The sequence below is a fragment of the Borostomias antarcticus genome (assembly GCF_949987555.1).
Source record: "Borostomias antarcticus genome assembly, chromosome: 35".
NCBI classification, from domain to species: domain Eukaryota; kingdom Metazoa; phylum Chordata; class Actinopteri; order Stomiiformes; family Stomiidae; genus Borostomias; species Borostomias antarcticus.
In genome coordinates, this window is record NC_140268.1 from 3,390,559 (window position 1) to 3,409,965 (window position 19,407).

Consider the following 19,407-nt stretch of genomic DNA (forward strand, 5'->3'; position numbering starts at 1 on the left):
CTAACCTACGGAGGGTGCTGCATGCCCTGAATGAGGTGGGACTCAAATTGAACATGCACAAGTGTAAGTTCAACCAGACCTCTCTGCGTTTCCTGGGCCACACCATATCCAAGGATGGACTTCACCCTGACCAAGATGGGGTCAGCGCAGTGGCCAATGCACCTGCCCCACATGACACATCCTCCCTGCGGTCCTTCCTGGGCCTTGCATCATGGTACAGTAAGTTCATTCCTGACTTCTCTACTGTTGTTGAACCGCTACGTGCAACACTCAGGGAATCTACTGACCTGAAGTTCAAATGGACTGCCAAGGCTGAGTCCAGTTTTACTGAGATTAAGAGACTGATAGCTGAGAGTCCTGCCCTAGCATTATATGATCCTAAGTTGCCTACTTATGTCACTACTGACGCCTCTGACTATGGGCTGGGGGGTGTACTTACCCAACTTCACCAAGACAACACTGAGAGGATCATAGCTTTTGCATCCAGGACACTTTCTCCTGCTGAAAGAAAGTATTCTACTGTAGAACGTGAGGCACTGGCATGCGTTTGGGCGGTAGAAAGGTGGAGAACCTATCTGTGGGGACATCACTTTGTGCTACGTACAGACCACCAAGCACTTACAACCCTGCTCACATCCAAAGGTACTGGTCGTGCAGGACTGCGAATAGCAAGATGGTCAGCACGTCTACTTTGCTTTACCTACGATGTCACTTACCGTCCTGGGAAACAAAATGTGACAGCCGACTGCCTGTCCAGGCTTCCTCTGCCTACCACAGGAGATGCTGAAGAGGAACCGGACATGGTGGCTACTGTCTTTACGGGTTCCTTGCATGCCATATCCGTGACAGAGTTCACCGCCGCCTGTGAGACCTGTCCTGAACTAACACAACTGAGACAACAGATACAGAAAGGCTGGCCAAAATGCAGAAAGAATGTGACAAATGAACTTGCTCCGTACTTTAATGTGCGAGATGAACTGGCTATACATAACTCACTTGTCATGAGAGGCCCCGACCGCTTGATCGTTCCCACTTCACTGCGATCCACAGTAGTAGACTTGGCACACGAAGGGCACCAGGGAATGGTGCGTACTAAGCAGAGACTACGGGAGCTCTATTGGTGGCCACAAATGGACAAATATGTACAGACTAGTATAGCCTCATGTGTGTCATGTCAATACAATGACAAAACAGCCAAGACTGCACCTGCACCACTTACGCCAGTGGAACTGCCAGATGGACCGTGGGGAAAGGTAGCCATCGACATAGTAGGTCCCTTTGAGTGTGGTACATGGGACTGCCGTTATGCAATCACTCTCACGGATTATTACAGTAAGTGGCCAGAAGTGGCATTTGTTTCTACTGTCACTACAGAGGTGATGATTAGCTTCTTAGCTAAAGTGTTTAGTCGTGAAGGAAACCCTTCCTACCTGGTCTCTGACAACGGATGTCAGTTTACATCCCATGCATTCGCCAACTTTCTGGGAGAGAGAGAGATAAAGCACCTGCGCTCCAGTGTCTACTATCCGAGAGCAAACGGAGCCATCGAGAGATTCAACAGGGTGCTGAAAGAGTGCATACAGACTGCCGAAAGAATGCATAGACCATGGAAACAAGCAGTAACAGAGTTCTTACTGAACTATCGTGCCACACCACATGCTACAACAGGAGCTACTCCATTTGAGTTGCTGAGGAATAGGAAGATGCGCACAAAGCTGAATGTCTTTTCTGTCTCACACAAAACAAAGTCACACAAGCAAGTGAAAGAGACTGTGAGACACAAGCAACAGAGGAGCAAGGAGTACACAGACAGAAGGAGGGGGGCAAAAGTGCCCATGTTCCAAGTGAATGACACTGTACGTGTCCGGAGACCTGAGCATGTCCATAAGGGATCATCCAGATTCACAGAACCTCTGACAGTCGTTGGGAAAGTGGGATCGAGTACTTACCTGCTCAGCGACGGTCGAAAGTGGAATGCATCAAAGCTGACACGCTTCCCAAAGGAGGCTCTAGCCTGCACCAGTAAGGATAAGGAGACTGTGCTTGATGGGCTCACTGTGCCCGAGAATGTGCTTGATAATGCACAAGAACCAGGTCCAAGACGGAACCTGAGAGTCAGAAACCCACCTCGGTGGTTGACAGATTTTGTAATGTAAAGGAAAAATAGTAAAATAATTTCATACTGTTCTGAGGTCTGAGTTAAGGAAAATAATAATAGAACCTCATGCAATGTGAATAACAAAGGTGAATGTCTAATTTCATGTTTCAATGTGAGGGTTACTTTATACTAAGCGATTAATGCTAGTTTTTGCATAAGAGCCAATTGTTGTTATTCATTTTGCTGATTCATATACATACCAAGTTATTTGAAACTTGTTAATATCAGCCTACAAAATTGTTTTATTTTTTTACTGGTTTACACAAGAAGTAATTCCTTCAGGAAAAGGGGAAATGTTGTGTCCTGTTGTTACAGCCTGAGGGCGCTAGAGGACAGAGAATGAGGTACGACCGTGTTGGAAGGTGTTGATGTGGGGAACCTTGATTAAAACCTTACTGATCAATGAATGTTGAAAAGAGAAATCTTTCTGGTGTTTATTTAACATAGAATAAGCATATATCAAAACACAATACAGCAACCAAGCTTAAGCCATGGTTCAATATAGATTTGACACGTAGCTTAGTACAACACAGTTACGTAACAGGATTAGACAATTTATCATACCGTGTACAGACGAGCAGATGTGGACAACAGGTGGAGCTAGCATGCTAACATGCTAGCTTGCTAAGCTAAGCTAAAGCCAGCGTAAGATAGCTTAAGCCAACATGAGCTACGAGGTTAAGCGCGCCCCTCCATTCCAGTGGTTCTCCTTTTATACTGTTTCGTGGGGGGCTTAATATAGGCTGGTCACCTGACCATTCTTTAGTTATGGTGAGAAGCAGTGATGGCACAAAACCAGTTCAAGATTAGACCTGAACTATATCCAATGTCCGATTAAGCAATGGTACAGCTGTTTGTTGACGGCTCTTTTGCTGACTGGTCAATTGAGACCCCTCTGACCTTTCCTCAACTTCTCTATGCGGTGTATGGCTCTAGTCCAGTGCTGGGCTGCTTGTGCTCTCCCTGTATCCTGTGTCCCTGCTACACGGCAGCTTATCTAATTATACACTGATATCAGCCACTCGCAGAGCACGAATCAAACCTTATATGGTTTACTGAAACTGGTGGCATTCTGTCTCAAAAACCCACTACAGAGACCCCCGTCTGACAGTTTACCGACTGTCACAGTGAATTCTTCACCATCGGCTGCTAGCTTAACTCAAAAATGTCGATAAAACAACAATTAACATTAAACAATTACTTCAGACAATAGATGCTAACTCAAAAACACAGTCAATTTTCAAAAGAATTGTGTTTGTTATTCAGAAAACATTAGCTTTGTCTGTAGGTAGGAGTAGGGAGCGGAGTCCTGCGTCTTTGCCCTAAATTTTCAGAGGACAGTTGGCGCCAGTCTCCACTGCCTTGTCCACATCCCACAGCCAAGCCATCTCGCGAGAGAGAGTTTCTCGAACACATGTGGAGAGGAAACCCACATTTTAGTCACACAGTTCTTAACCATTTTCTTTTTAAAACTTGAAACATAAAACAGTTAAACACTTTTAAGACTGTTAAACAAAACAAACAAAAATTCGTACATTGACAGATAAATAATCTGCTTTGTCCCGTTACAGATAACTAATGACAATATGTATATATTAGTGATTATTCATTAAGACAAGTCATTCTCACGGACATGTTTTTCTGCCTCCTGGCGATGTCCGTTGAGGTCCTTCGTTCTCCTCCTCCCCCGTCTGATCCATTGGCACACGTCCAGTCTTTTGCCACCCGTCTGATGGTCATCGTCTAATCCTCTGCCACTCGTCTGATGGCATCCATAGGAATGTCCTTTACCACCCGTCTGATCCTTAACACCCACACTCCCTGGCATAGGAGTGTCCTTTGACCGATCAGTCCAGTAGAGTGTAGAGGAGACTGGGTAGACTGGCACTCCATAGACGCCTTTCCTTGATGGTCTTTGGCTCAAGAGTCACTTAGTCCCATTTTTACTGGAACTCAGCACAATGGAGAGGTTATAGATGTCCACTTTCACTTTTGGGTAGAGGGGAGACTGGAACTCAGCATAGCGTAGGAGTTAGGGTACAATTCCAACCACATTTACTCCTTTACATTTGCAGTTTTCTTGTTCCAATTAAAAATTAAAGTTATTATACATTTCTAATAAAATTGTTGTGCAGATAAATTTCGGACCAGCGCCTTGTCTGTACATTAACTTAAACTTGCTGCTTAGTTGGTATCAAAATAAAACTTATTTAAAACTTTAACTTGAGTTTAAATAAACCTTGCCAAAATCAAACCACACCTAAAGTTGCTACGCAACGATGAGGCGTGGCCAGGCAATTTCAGGCAAGTTTTGGAGCAATGAGCAAGAGAATATGAAGACAACAAGAAAGTTGACATTCCAATGTTCATTTTGCATCAGTTGAGGATTGACCTTGTAACTTCTGACACCAAGCAACATCCTCTATCTCACTGAGCTAATTAACAACAACTGACGTTTGGTTTTACAAATAGACTAAGCCGTCTGTGTCATCATAAAACACTGGTGGTATCTGCAATAGCCCATGAAATATCGTTGTTGATTAAAGTATACACTGAAACAAAGGATACAACAATAGACGTTGCATCATATAATGATGGTCTGCTCTTTAAAGTGTGGATGAGCGGCCTAAATGATCAGAGTCTCTTAATATATTCAACAAATTAAAGAGAGAGCTGTTGACAGTACTTTGTATTGTAAAACATTTTGATGCATTGTCGCTCAATTTTAATGACAATCTGGTCACTGAGTGTTGTCCACGAGAAGTTAGACTTCAGTGGAAGATGAAGAACAATAATAACATAGGCAAATACAATAAGGTCCCGGCAGCTACACTGCCTGGCTCCTAAATAAACCAATCCCCCCTTTGGACACGGGATTATCAAAATAATGCAGTGGACAATTAATGACATGTTTTAACTAAATCTCTCCTGTAGGGGACTGTAATCAATAATTTAATTCCTTAGTTGAGCATAAAGCATTGACCACTCATAGCAGAATTAATGTCCATACTCCTGGCGTTCTAGAGCTATCTTTCTTCACTGTTAATTTTATTTTATTTTATTTATTTTTTATTGTATTTTATTGTTTTTTTTTGTTGTTTTTTTTAAAACCCCATCCCCTGGCCTTTCCTTTGTGTCCCTCCCAGAGGTCTGGCTGGGGGTAAGGTGCCATTCTCCTTTCTCCTTGCCCCGTGCGGCATCACATTCCATGTTCCACGCACCTGAACTATAGGCCTCCTTTCGGAACCCTATCGTCCAGCCGCCGGAACCCCACAGTCCAACCGCCGGGCTTACCCGTCAATCACCTCCCCCGTCTGGCGCCAGTCTCGTTGGGGTACACATTCTTTTGGGCGATGACCTCAGCATGTCTCATGGTCACACCTGGCCTTTGGGGTATGATGAGATTTCACAAACAATGAACAGTCGATAATTTCTGACGCTCTCTACTCTACCTGCTTCCTGTAGCTGTGGCCTGTCTCCATTCACTACTGCCTTGACCCCGCCCCCTCCCTGTAATGGAGAGAGAGACCCCATTGGTCAACAATCACACTTGTCTTTCACACAGTGGTAAATGCAGGCTAGAAAGAGATCTAGTTTTCTTTCTTCCAGGACAATTTCCGCATGTGTGCTCAACACTTGTCTTGGCATTGGTGTACTGCTCTGTTCTGATTCTGCCATGTTGCTCTATCTTCCTTTGGATTGAATTAAAAACACACAAATTAACACCACAGTACAGTACTTTGTTAGTACAGCTCTAAGATGAAAGTAAAAATACACCAATCTCACTGGTACTGATATTGATGGCAATTGATTGCACTTAAGTCTTAATTACCATACAGACGGTTCATGATGGTATCCTGACCTCCATTGCTGCGCGACTGGTCTGGTTCCAATTTTATTTCTGCTGCACACAGAGACTTTAACAACAGATTAACAAATTCCTTATTCAATAGTACAATTGTATAACAACAGTGTAATATAACAATTTGTTCAATTTATCATATAGTCATTGGTTTTCTCTCCACATACCTTTCTCTCATTATTTCCTGGTGATAATAGTGAGTGAAAATCGACTGATTATGTTTTGGACAATCCAAATAAAAATTTCAAAAATATAAATTATTCTAGCAACAATTCAGCTTATAAAAACTAACGCTATTAATCTAAAAAACATTCTATACCTAGTTCTAATATTTTACATCTATTTCCTAATAAAAATATAAATTATACTAAACAATGTCTTGCCCTGCTTTTTAACACTACCCTGGCTAAGAGCAAACACTAATTGGGACAATGTTTTTATTAAAAGAATGATTTTATAATTCTCTTTGCTAAATGACTTTGCTGAAAATAAAATATTACTAATTTCTTCCCCTGCAGGGCACTAGATTTCCAATGAGTCTTTCGCTTCGGATGGTTAGTCTAGAATATAACTTAGCAAATAATATTTACTCTCTCTTCCTTGCCCTCATGTACACACTAGTCCTTTCATTGTCCCTCCTACACTACTGAGTTTAAATAGTTCACTTAATTACTGCTTCTTGCTTTCCCTATAACTCAAATAAGTCAGTGCCTACCTTCCCAACAGGGATATGCTAATATAGTCACTATAGTCGTCACTATAGTCACTACGCTTCCCCTATTTCTTTTTAATAGTAAATTCCAGTCAGGTTAAGCATGTTACTTGGTTAATTGGCTACTCACTCACAGCTCACCTGATCCTCTCTTCAGTGTAGTCTTGATGGTTAGTCTCCAGCTCTCGGACATCAGGCCACGATGGACAATACAATCCCATCGTAGAACGGACCTTAGCTCCAGAGCACCTCACAAGTTAGTTCAGTCATTTATTAGATTGTATGTCAATAGAAATATTTTTCTCCAGTGGAGATAACATTTCTTGTGTACTCATGTTGTATTTGCTTGACCCAATGGCTGGTTCACCACGGCCGCTCTGTCCATCCTGCAGGTAAAAATACACTTCACAGATGTTAACCAGCTATGTCGTATTATTAAAGTTTTGATCAGAAACCTTAATCACGTGCCTTCCTACGAGCCTGCAAGATGGAAGACGTGGAGCGGTGGCACCCAGGCGATTAACCAATTAATCACTGGGTCAGTTATTTGTCTTAAACCTGCGCGCCATTCACCACTGGTGACGGCGTTGGCCCAATCAAACAACGTTGGTAGACGCACAGGAATCGATTCTCCTTCACGACTTCGTCTCTCCTTACTCTTCACGACTTCATCTCTCCTTACTCTGGAACAATACTCTTAGGAAGTCATATTATCGTTATGTTGTGCACACATTACAGCAATATTTCCCTAAGTAGTCTATTGTTCTGTAGATTCTGATAACGTTGGTATTATTACGTTATTTTATACACGTTACAGTGCCAATTCTTAAAACAGTACTGTATATACCTGTTGTGGCCACTGAGTGTCTTCCAGCTGTGCTGGGGGGGCTATACTTTTTCCTTCTTGGTTCATGACAACCGAGCCATTTACAAAATGTACTGCAGAACACCAGGTAAGCTGATGATCTGTCCTCCCCTTTGTTTCTCAGGACAATAGGTGTCCCGAGCGTCTGGGGAGACAAGCACCATTATTGCAGACAGTACTCAGTCATCATTAGCAAGTTCCCTATTATTTTAAATAATATATATATATATATATATATTCAGGGTATTTTAAATTGCAGTTTCAATAGTTTAATATCATAATTTGCTAACAACTAATCATAGTTTTAGCTTAATCCAATATTACTCTCCAGCCTGTGGGTTCGCTTGAGTCTTTCGGACCTCCCGCAGTCCTGGGCTAGACCCCTTTCCCTTTTGAGGCCTCAGCCCGGGCTCCCCCAGATTGAGCACTCAACCTTCTGCTTCCCCGTGTCTTGTTTTCAAAGCCCACCGATCACAGAAGCACTACTCGCCTACTAACACATTCGCTTTTGGCTTGTAGTGGCCTGACTGTACATTGAGCCGAGCGTGGCGGCCATCTCGTGATCTTACTGCCATCTGCGACCCGAAAGCACAAGCACCAACCCCCCTCTCCCCCCGCCGGGACGGCTCCCTCTCCCTCTCTCCTCCCCGATAGGTAGATTTGGGTAGCGTTCTTTGAGCGCGAAGGACGACCGAGAGGCGAGATTAGCGTTCGTTCAAGTAATAATTAAAAAAAAAGAGTCCCATAGCCATTGAATTGGTAGTAGCCTAGGCTATTTTGAGGTTGGTCATTTCTCCGAGTGAGAATTGTGAAGCGTGGCGAGTGAGCGTGAGAATAGGCTGCAATGCGTGTGTCTGAGACTTGGCAGCCCCGGGTTTCACTGATCTACCGGTCAGTAAATCCGACCAAATTTCAAGAGGTGGACATCAATGGATTCATCTCGGCATACAGATAATTCAAGATTGACTCATGTTTACGAAGCGCACCAGCATAGTGCTCTGATCAGCTGCACTCTCCAGTGAAGTTCTCAAAACGCGACAGATGCCCGGATCAGTAGCCTAGATCTCATTGTATTACAGTATTTTAGCAGACGCTTTTATCCAAAGCAACTAACAATAATTGCATTTAACTAGGAAAGGCCAATGTAGGCTACTAGCCTACTTGGCTACTTGCCAGAACTTACAAGTGCATCTCCTTTCTAAAACAAGTGACTAAGATCATAATCTAGTGCTGAAGGCAAAGTGCAAGAATTGCAATCTAAAATACAATAGAGGGAGGATCGTTGTAGTTCTCTCTGTAAAATAACTAAAACGAGGGACGGTAGGCCTAGCTGGATAACACTTTACCAAACAGAAACCAAAAGAATCAAGTATTATTATTATTATTATTATATTTATCTGCCCCAGTCTGACTGAAGTCCTATAAAGCAACTGGTTATTCACCAGATCACTGATGAAGAGGAGGTTCACCCAGGAACTCATATTACCCAGAGCCATCACTGCTAGTCCTCTAATCAACCAGTATCAACACATCATTTATATGACAACTTGGTTAAACAAAGCTCAGAGAGCAATATGTACTCTATTCTGTCTTCAATTGGGGGTGTTTTTGTCAAAGAATTAATACAGAATAATTGTAGAAAATTCTTACTCTAAAGTTTATCCCCATTATGGACTTACTTGTTTTCTCTAAGTCAGTGTGTCAGATCCAGAAGTCACTAGCTACTCTGATGAGGTGGAATGGATCACTGACTGTTTAAGTGTCTGCGTCAGCAACGTCTACTATGACATCATAAAAGCAATGGGAGATGTAACGTGGCGAGGCGCCCTCTAGTGGTTTTGATAGGGGTGTGGAAGTGTTGGAGTCGGACTGATGAGTGCATTTTTGAAATAGGATATCTACATTAGGTAAACACGGGTGTAATTAATAAAAAGGCGAGGTTGCTGCGAGTGGTTGCTAAGCAAAGCGTTCACTAAGTGTAGTCACAAGCACCAACCCCCCTCTCCCCCCGCCGGGACGGCTCCCTCTCCCTCTCTCCTCCCCGATAGGTAGATTTGGGTAGCGTTCTTTGAGCGCGAAGGACGACCGAGAGGCGAGATTAGCGTTCGTTCAAGTAATAATTAAAAAAAAGAGTCCCATTGCCATTGAATTGGTAGTAGCCTAGGCTATTTTGAGGTTGGTCATTTCTCCGAGTGAGAATTGTGAAGCGTGGCGAGTGAGCGTGAGAATAGGCTGCAATGCGTGTGTCTGAGACTTGGCAGCCCCGGGTTTCACTGATCTACCGGTCAGTAAATCCGACCAAATTTCAAGAGGTGGACATCACTGGATTCATCTCGGCATACAGATAATTCAAGATTGACTCATGTTTACGAAGCGCACCAACATAGTGCTCTGATCAGCTGCACTCTCCAGTGAAGTTCTCAAAACACGACAGATGCCCGGATCAGTAGCCTAGATCTCATTGTATTACAGTATTTTAGCAGACGCTTTTATCCAAAGCAACTAACAATAATTGCATTTAACTAGGAAAGGCCAATGTAGGCTACTAGCCTACTAGGCTACTTGCCAGAACTTACAAGTGCATCTCCTTTCTAAAACAAGTGACTAAGATCATAATCTAGTGCTGAAGGCAAAGTGCAAGAATTGCAATCTAAAATACAATAGAGGGAGGATCGTTGTAGTTCTCTCTGTAAAATAACTAAAACGAGGGACGGTAGGCCTAGCTGGATAACACTTTACCAAACAGAAACCAAAAGAATCAAGTATTATTATTATTATTATATTTATCTGCCCCAGTCTGACTGAAGTTGTTGTGGTCCCAGCCCAGGCCCCGCCTCACCCAGGGCCGGGGCGAACGAGCGCTGGGTCACTCCCGGGAACAAGCCCGAGACCGCGGCAGGTGCAGCCTGTTACCAATCAGGCTCACCTACCGCAATCATCTCGGGCGGCTACAAGAAGCCAGCAGCCCCGCCGCTCAGTGCTTGGTTATACTGAGATCTTGGTAATTCTTTGCTAAGCTCCCAGCTGATTGTACGCCCCTTTGTTGTTTTCCTTGTTCTCGTTAACTCCTCGTGTCCCTCTCTCCGTTTTCCCCTCCAAGACCCCGTCTTCGTCCCGCGCCGCCCTCTGTGACTCGGCTCTCCCGGCTCCACTCCGCGCCTCCCTCCCGCTCCGCGATTCGCCCTGCATACCGCCTCCGCGCCGGCGCCCGCGCCACCAACGCAGCTCCCGGACTTCCCCTCTCCACCGGCTTTTTTTCTCGCTCGCCTCGTGCCCCTCGGACCAGACCTCTCCCCCTGACGCTCCTCCACGGGGATCTCTCCGGCTCGCCAGTCCCCGCGGTAGCCTGACGCACGCACACAGACAACATCCCTCCACATAGCCATTTGCCCTCACGCATCCATACACTTAATTTCACATCCCATTCACACGCACACGCACGCACACATACATACCCCCCACCTTAAAGTGGCAGTCCGTCTGTGTTTTTGTGTTTACTTTTTCTCCCGGTGTGGTCACCGCAGTACCTTAGTTATCCCCCTTTTTTTGTTCCTTTTGTTTATCATTTATTAAAACTGCCTTCGGGCTATTATAGTTACTCTGGTGTCCGTCTGCTTCTCTGGGTCTGCTGCCCTGGTCCGGTTCTCTGTTCAGGGGTGCCCCCCCCTTCCCGGGGGCATAACAGAATAACCAAGCCATTATGGACCAAAGCAGACCCAGTGGGCAGGCGGATGCAGCTAAGCCCGCAGGATCCCCACCCCCAGGTCCCTCGGTCCTGGAGACCGTAGTCCGTAGCAACACCGTTCAGCTTAACAAGCTAACCTCGGAGCTCGACACCGCTTTTGCCCGAGTCACATCGGAGATGGGGGAACTGCGGACGGCCTCCCATGCCACGGCGGGCGTGCTCACCTCCCTGACTCATCAGGTCTCCAGCCTGGTGGAGATGGTGGCCAGGCTCACTCATCTGCCACCCCCGGAGTCCGGTCCTCCCCCAGAGCCACGCTCTTCCCTGCCCGGCCTAAACGACCCGGCTCCCCAGAGCTGGTCCCAGCCCCCCGAGCAAACACCCTCTGAGCCCCGGTTTGAGCCCAACCTCCCCTGCCCCAGGCCATTCTCCGGGGAGTTTGATCTGTGTCGAGGCTTCCTGGGGCAGTGCGAACTACTTTTTTGCCACCAGCCCTCAAGATACCGGTCAGACGCCACCAAGGTGGCGTTAGTAATGTCACTGCTCTCGGGGCGGGCCTTAGCTTGGGCCATGGCGATGAGGAACCACAACAACGGGCTCTCTGCTGACTACCAGTGTTTTGTCACGGAATTCAAGCTGGCGTTCGACCACCCCGCAGAGGGGGCAGACGCGGCCGGGCGGCTACACACCATCCAACAGGGGTCGCGGTCAGTGGCGGACTACACACTGGAGGTCCGCATGCTTGCCGCCGACAGCGGGTGGGATGACGTGGCGCTCCGGAGTGCTTACAGGCGGGGCCTCAGCGAGACCATTAAAGACATGATCATCCGAGACCGTCCCGCCACCTTCGCTGAGCTGGCCACCCTTGCCCTTCAGGTAGACGAGAGGCTGCGGGAGCGGCGTCTGGAGCGCGCCAACCGGCTGGGGCCACCCCACAAACCGCTCGCAAACCGGGTGCCCCCCAGGGATCCTGCCCATCCCTTCCGGGACCCCTCGCCCCCTTCTATGGCCTCTGGGGCCCACCACCTGTCTCCTCCTGGGGCCGAAGAGGAGGCCATGCAGCTGGGCCGATCACGCCTGTCCCCGGAGGAAAGAGAACAGCGGATGCGTGACCGGCTCTGCCTCTACTGCGGTAAGGCGGGCCACGTCATCCGCGCCTGCCCCTCTCGGCCAAAAGCCCCGGCCCACTAGATGGGGGCATTCTAGTGAGCCTTACCACCCTGCCCCAATCCCGGAGGGAGCCTAACCAACTGTTCCCAGCCACTCTTTCATGGGGAAAAGAGTCGCTCTCTGCAGGGATTCTCCTGGACTCGGGCGCCGACGAGTGCCTAATCGACCGAACCCTGGCCCAGCAGGCAGGCATCCCGCTCGTCCCCCTTGATACCACCCTCTCAGCGCAGGCACTAGATGGTCGCTCTCTGGGTAAGATCACCCATTGCACCGCACCACTCACGTTAACCCTGTCTGGCAATCACGTAGAGACGGCACGGTTTATGGTACTTAACGCACCCACGGCTCCGTTGGTCCTGGGCAGACCTTGGTTAGACAGACACGACCCGCACATTTCATGGTCCTCTGGACGGATTTTGGGCTGGATCGTGGCCTGTCATGCCAACTGCTTACGCTCCGCCCACTCTCTGTCCAGTGAGATCAAACGCGAACCCTCACCCCCTGACCTCACTGGTGTTCCACCCGCGTACCACGATTTGGCACCCGTTTTCAGTAAGGACAGTGCACTCTCACTCCCTCCTCACCGCCCTTATGATTGCGCCATATACCTCCTTCCCGGGGCAACCTATCCCGTCGGCCGGTTGTACAACCTCTCCGTCCCGGAGAAGGAGGCTATGCGCAATTATATCACTGAGTCTTTGGCCTCAGGAGTCATAAGGCCGTCGTCCTCCCCGGTTGCCGGGGGCTTCTTTTTCGTCTCGAAGAAGGACGGCAGCCTGAGGCCTTGTATTGATTACCGCCAGCTTAATGACATCACCATAAAAAATAAGTATCCACTGCCACTCCTTAGTTCCATGTTTGAGCCACTCTCCCACGCCACGGTGTTCACCAAACTTGATCTACGCAATGCTTATCACTTGGTGCGTGTCCGTGAGGGGGATGAATGGAAGACTGCATTCAATACCCACCTGGGGCATTTTGAGTACCGGGTGATGCCCTTTGGCTTAACCAATGCCCCAGCTGTCTTCCAGGCTCTGGTAAACGATGTACTCCGGGACATGCTTAACATCATGGTCGTCGTTTACCTGGACGATATCCTGGTCTTCTCCAGGACGGAGCAGGAACACATTCAACACGTCCGCCTGGTCCTCAACCGACTACTGGAGAATAGGCTCTTCGTCAAGGCGGAGAAGTGCGTCTTCCACTCCGCCTCCGTGGAGTTCCTGGGCCACATCGTGGAGAGCGGGCAGGTGCGGGCCGATCCCAAGAAGGTGAGCGCGGTGGTGGAGTGGGCACGCCCAGTCGACCGGACTCAACTCAGGCGTTTCCTCGGGTTTGCCAACTTCTACCGCAGGTTTATCCGAGGATTCAGCCGAGTTGCTGCGCCCCTCTCCGCGCTCACCTCAACCCTCAGCCCCTTCCTCTGGACCCCGGAGGCGGAGAGGGCATTCTCAGCCCTTAAGGGCCTGTTCGCGACAGCTCCGGTACTCATCCTCCCCGACCCCTCTCGACACTTCATTGTTGAGGTGGACGCCTCGGATTTGGGTATCGGGGCCGTCCTGTCCCAGCGGTCGGAAGAGGACCAGTGTCTCCACCCAGTGGCATTCTTCTCCCGACGCTTTTCGCCTGCGGAAAGGAACTATGACGTGGGGAACAGGGAGCTCCTTGCCGTTCATGCCGCCTTGGAAGCATGGAGGCACTGGCTGGAGGGGGCCAAGCTACGCTTTGTGGTCTGGACCGACCACAAAAACCTCCTGTACATACGAACGGCTAAGAGGCTCAGCCCTAGGCAAGCGCGCTGGGCCCTTTTCTTCAGCCGGTTTGACTTTACCCTCACCTACCGCCCGGGCTCCAAGAACATCAAGGCCGATGCCCTTTCCCGACTCTTCCCCGAGAGTGCCCCCAGCACCACAGAACGCCCTGATGCCATCCTCCCCCCGGCCCGGGTGGTGGGTGTGGTCACTTGGGGAGTCGAATCGGTGGTCCGGGCTGCCCAGCGCGCCCAGCCCGACCCAGGCGGTGGGCCCCGGCATCGCCTCTTCGTCCCGTCCGCCGTCCGGAGCAAGGTCCTGGAGTGGGGCCATGCCAGTCGGTTGGCCTGTCACCCTGGGGCCCATCGGACGGCGGAGTTCATCCGACGGCGGTTCTGGTGGCCCACCTTGGGAGCCGACACCCGGGAATACGTGGCCGCTTGTGACATCTGCTCCCGTAGCAAGGCCTCCCACCGCCCTCCAGCCGGCCTCCTCCGCCCCTTGCCCATCCCCGGTCGACCATGGTCACATATCGCCCTGGACTTTGTGACTGGCCTTCCGACATCCCAAGGCAACAACACCATCCTGACCGTGGTCGACCGGTTCTCCAAGGCGGTCCACTTCATCGCTCTCCCGGGACTCCCGTCCGCAGCTGAAACGGCAGACCTCCTCACCACCCATGTGGTCCGGTTGCATGGCATCCCCCAGGATGTCGTCTCGGACCGGGGACCCCAGTTCACCTCTAAGGTATGGTGGGCTTTCTGTCGGGGAATAGGGGCCACAGTTAGCCTCTCGTCGGGATACCACCCCCAGACCAACGGGCAGGCGGAACGGGCCAACCAGGCCTTGGAAACGACCCTCCGCTGCATAACGACAAGCAACCCCGCCTCCTGGAGTCGTTACCTGCCCTGGGCTGAATATTCCCTCAACGCCATGGTGAGTTCGGCTACTGGTTTGTCCCCGTTTGAGTGTTCCCTGGGCTACCAGCCACCCCTCTTCCCCTCTCAAGAACAGGAAGTTGCGGTGCCGTCCACCAGGGCTCACCTCCATCGGTGCCGGCGTATCTGGAAGAATGCCCGCGCCGCCATGCTGCGAGCCAGAGACCGTGCCCAGCGTAGCGCCAATCGGCGGAGGGTGCCGGCCCCTGCCTACCACCTGGGGCAGAGAGTGTGGTTGCTGGCCAGGAACCTCCCCGTCCCTGGCGTCTCCCGGAAACTGGCTCCTCGGTATGTCGGGCCCTACACTGTGGAGAGGATCATCAACCCCTCGGCTCTCCGGCTGCGTCTCCCAGCCTCCCTCAGGGTCCACCCAGTTTTCCACGTTTCCCAGGTCAAACCAGTAGCTGACTCAGCCCTGTCTCCGCCTGCCCCTGCGCCGCCACCGCCCCGGGTCCTCGAGGGTGGCGACCTGGTCTGGGAGGTCAACCAGATCCTCTCGGTCCGCCGCCGGGGACGGGGGTTCCAGTACCTGGTGGACTGGGTGGGGTATGGGCCGGAGGACCGCAGCTGGGTCCCCCGCTCCTATCTGGCCGACCCTGGCCTGCTGCGGGAGTTCTACCGGGTCCATCCTGACGCCATCGGTCGGTCGCCCGGTGTCTCCCGTAGGGAGGGGGGTCCTGTTGTGGTCCCAGCCCAGGCCCCGCCTCACCCAGGGCCGGGGCGAACGAGCGCTGGGTCACTCCCGGGAACAAGCCCGAGACCGCGGCAGGTGCAGCCTGTTACCAATCAGGCTCACCTACCGCAATCATCTCGGGCGGCTACAAGAAGCCAGCAGCCCCGCCGCTCAGTGCTTGGTTATACTGAGATCTTGGTAATTCTTTGCTAAGCTCCCAGCTGATTGTACGCCCCTTTGTTGTTTTCCTTGTTCTCGTTAACTCCTCGTGTCCCTCTCTCCGTTTTCCCCTCCAAGACCCCGTCTTCGTCCCGCGCCGCCCTCTGTGACTCGGCTCTCCCGGCTCCACTCCGCGCCTCCCTCCCGCTCCGCGATTCGCCCTGCCTACCGCCTCCGCGCCGGCGCCCGCGCCACCAACGCAGCTCCCGGACTTCCCCTCTCCACCGGCTTTTTTTCTCGCTCGCCTCGTGCCCCTCGGACCAGACCTCTCCCCCTGACGCTCCTCCACGGGGATCTCTCCGGCTCGCCAGTCCCCGCGGTAGCCTGACGCACGCACACAGACAACATCCCTCCACATAGCCATTTGCCCTCACGCATCCATACACTTAATTTCACATCCCATTCACACGCACACGCACGCACACATACATACCCCCCACCTTAAAGTGGCAGTCCGTCTGTGTTTTTGTGTTTACTTTTTCTCCCGGTGTGGTCACCGCAGTACCTTAGTTATCCCCCTTTTTTTGTTCCTTTTGTTTATCATTTATTAAAACCGCCTTCGGGCTATTATAGTTACTCTGGTGTCCGTCTGCTTCTCTGGGTCTGCTGCCCTGGTCCGGTTCTCTGTTCAGGGGTGCCCCCCCCTTCCCGGGGGCATAACAGAAGTCCTATAAAGCAACTGGTTATTCACCAGATCACTGATGAAGAGGAGGTTCACCCAGGAACTCATATTACCCAGAGCCATCACTGCTAGTCCTCTAATCAACCAGTATCAACACATCATTTATATGACAACTTGGTTAAACAAAGCTCAGAGAGCAATATGTACTCTATTCTGTCTTCAATTGGGGGTGTTTTTGTCAAAGAATTAATACAGAATAATTGTAGAAAATTCTTACTCTAAAGTTTATCCCCATTATGGACTTACTTGTTTTCTCTAAGTCAGTGTGTCAGATCCAGAAGTCACTAGCTACTCTGATGAGGTGGAATGGATCACTGACTGTTTAAGTGTCTGCGTCAGCAACGTCTACTATGACATCATAAAAGCAATGGGAGATGTAACGTGGCGAGGCGCCCTCTAGTGGTTTTGATAGGGGTGTGGAAGTGTTGGAGTCGGACTGATGAGTGCATTTTTGAAATAGGATATCTACATTAGGTAAACACGGGTGTAATTAATAAAAAGGCGAGGTTGCTGCGAGTGGTTGCTAAGCAAAGCGTTGACTAAGTGTAGTCACAAGCACCAACCTCCCTCTCCCCCCGCCGGGACGGCTCCCTCTCCCTCTCTCCTCCCCGATAGGTAGATTTGGGTAGCGTTCTTTGAGCGCGAAGGACGACCGAGAGGCGAGATTAGCGTTCGTTCAAGTAATAATTTAAAAAAAGAGTCCCATAGCCATTGAATTGGTAGTAGCCTAGGCTATTTTGAGGTTGGTCATTTCTCCGAGTGAGAATTGTGAAGCGTGGCGAGTGAGCGTGAGAATAGGCTGCAATGCGTGTGTCTGAGACTTGGCAGCCCCGGGTTTCACTGATCTACCGGTCAGTAAATCCGACCAAATTTCAAGAGGTGGACATCAATGGATTCATCTCGGCATACAGATAATTCAAGATTGACTCATGTTTACGAAGCGCACCAGCATAGTGCTCTGATCAGCTGCACTCTCCAGTGAAGTTCTCAAAACGCGACAGATGCCCGGATCAGTAGCCTAGATCTCATTGTATTACAGTATTTTAGCAGACGCTTTTATCCAAAGCAACTAACAATAATTGCATTTAACTAGGAAAGGCCAATGTAGGCTACTAGCCTACTCGGCTACTTGCCAGAATTTACAAGTGCATCTCCTTTCTAAAACAAGTGACTAAGATCATAATCTAGTGCTGAAGGCAAAGTGCAAGAATTGCAATCTAAAATACAATAGAGGGAGGATCGTTGTAGTTCTCTCTGTAAAATAACTAAAACGAGGGACGGTAGGCCTAGCTGGATAACACTTTACCAAACAGAAACCAAAAGAATCAAGTATTATTATTATTATTATATTTATCTGCCCCAGTCTGACTGAAGTCCTATAAAGCAACTGGTTATTCACCAGATCACTGATGAAGAGGAGGTTCACCCAGGAACTCATATTACCCAGAGCCATCACTGCTAGTCCTCTAATCAACCAGTATCAACACATCATTTATATGACAACTTGGTTAAACAAAGCTCAGAGAGCAATATGTACTCTATTCTGTCTTCAATTGGGGGTGTTTTTGTCAAATAATTAATACAGAATAATTGTAGAAAATTCTTACTCTAAAGTTTATCCCCATTATGGACTTACTTGTTTTCTCTAAGTCAGTGTGTCAGATCCAGAAGTCACTAGCTACTCTGATGAGGTGGAATGGATCACTGACTGTTTAAGTGTCTGCGTCAGCAACGTCTACTATGACATCATAAAAGCAATGGGAGATGTAACGTGGCGAGGCGCCCTCTAGTGGTTTTGATAGGGGTGTGGAAGTGTTGGAGTCGGACTGATGAGTGCATTTTTGAAATAGGATATCTACATTAGGTAAACACGGGTGTAATTAATAAAAAGGCGAGGTTGCTGCGAGTGGTTGCTAAGCAAAGCGTTCACTAAGTGTAGTCACAAGCACCAACCCCCCTCTCCCCCCGCCGGGACGGCTCCCTCTCCCTCTCTCCTCCCCGATAGGTAGATTTGGGTAGCGTTCTTTGAGCGCGAAGGACGACCGAGAGGCGAGATTAGCGTTCGTTCAAGTAATAATTAAAAAAAAGAGTCCCATAGCCATTGAATTGGTAGTAGCCTAGGCTATTTTGAGGTTGGTCATTTCTCCGAGTGAGAATTGTGAAGCGTGGCGAGTGAGCGTGAGAATAGGCTGCAATGCGTGTCTGAGACTAGGCAGCCCCGGGTTTCACTGATCTACCGGTCAGTAAATCCGACCAAATTTCAAGAGGTGGACATCAATGGATTCATCTCGGCATACAGATAATTCAAGATTGAATCATGTTTACGAAGCGCACCAGCATAGTGCTCTGATCAGCTGCACTCTCCAGTGAAGTTCTCAAATCGCGACAGATCCCTACTAACACAATCAGGTTGCAGCAATGTTGCAGAAACGTGCAATTTAGACTTTTGTATGGTCCACTCAACGTCAAGTTAAACGTGCATGCAACGCAAACGCGGTATCTGCACACAAGTTGCTGCAACGTGCAGGTCCAACGTGTCTGCAACGTGCCTGCAATGTGTACACAACGTTGTGATTTCCGCGATGATTTCGATGTATATTGCTGCAACGTTGTATACACGTTTATATATTACTTTGTTACGTTGCTGCAACGTGGTCTACACTTCCGTTGGCTACATTTATAATTTGCATTA